This window comes from Telopea speciosissima, chromosome 7 (genome assembly GCF_018873765.1).
Source record: "Telopea speciosissima isolate NSW1024214 ecotype Mountain lineage chromosome 7, Tspe_v1, whole genome shotgun sequence".
NCBI classification, from domain to species: domain Eukaryota; kingdom Viridiplantae; phylum Streptophyta; class Magnoliopsida; order Proteales; family Proteaceae; genus Telopea; species Telopea speciosissima.
Window position 1 is genome coordinate 29,836,592 of NC_057922.1, and position 854 is coordinate 29,837,445.

The 854-nt window shown below is 38.2% G+C and overlaps 1 non-coding gene across 1 annotated transcript; it reads left to right on the top strand.

The window, feature by feature from the left end:
* The first annotated feature begins 316 nt into the window (after nt 1-316).
* Nucleotides 317-472, top strand: LOC122670163. Its single transcript, XR_006334140.1, has one exon. It is a non-coding gene; the product is annotated as a U4 spliceosomal RNA (small nuclear RNA).
* Nucleotides 473-854: the final 382 nt, after the last annotated feature.

Consider the following 854-nt stretch of genomic DNA (forward strand, 5'->3'; position numbering starts at 1 on the left):
CCTTAAATTTTTGTTTTCATGAAGTGTAATTTAAAGTCCATGGAATAGATCCGGGCGTGCACTTTCACTCGAGTCTTGAGGAGCTACATTCACCTTTCCGTAATTTTTAGTAAGAAAATGTTAGTGTCTTAAAACCACAAGGAGAAGACAGAAGAGAGGGTTTCACTTTAGTGAAAGTAGTAATTTCTTGTTGGCCAAAAGACTTAATTAGTTGAACATTTAAAGGAACATTAGTTTAATCCCACATCGAATGCGGAGGAGATGAGATGGAAGGAAGGTGGATTACAAAACGATAGAGTGGTGACGGAGACAAGGCATCTTTGCGCTTGGGGCAATGACGCAGCTAGTGAGGTAATAACCAAGGCACGTCAATTGCTGGTTGAAAATTATTTCCAAACCCCCTCCTCGGCCTGGGTTTCGCTCACGGCCATCGAGAATTTCTGGAAAGGCTCCCTTTAACTAGGGAAAGGCCTTACAATTCTTAGTTTGAAAGTTTAAGAATCATTGTTTTCATTAAGGTTAGCTTTCATATTGTAGTCAAGAGTCCAAATTTAGGGGCCTGCTCTCAATATTAGTTGTCGGATTTATCTGGAAATAATTAGGAAATTTGAAGGTAAGGATAAAATATCTGATTTGTTGACATTGTTGATGAGGGTTAGGGTTGAGACTTGAGAATACTTCTTCTATGTTTCTTAGTCTTTGTTTTTCTTATCTCTTGTACTTTTGATTTTATCTTGTATTTATTTCAAGAGATATGTATGGAAGTTGCAAGCCGAGATTGAATGATGAAATAAGGATCTTTCAAACTATTGATGTACCGACCCAAGGAATTCCCGGAGGGAATTCTCTCTCGT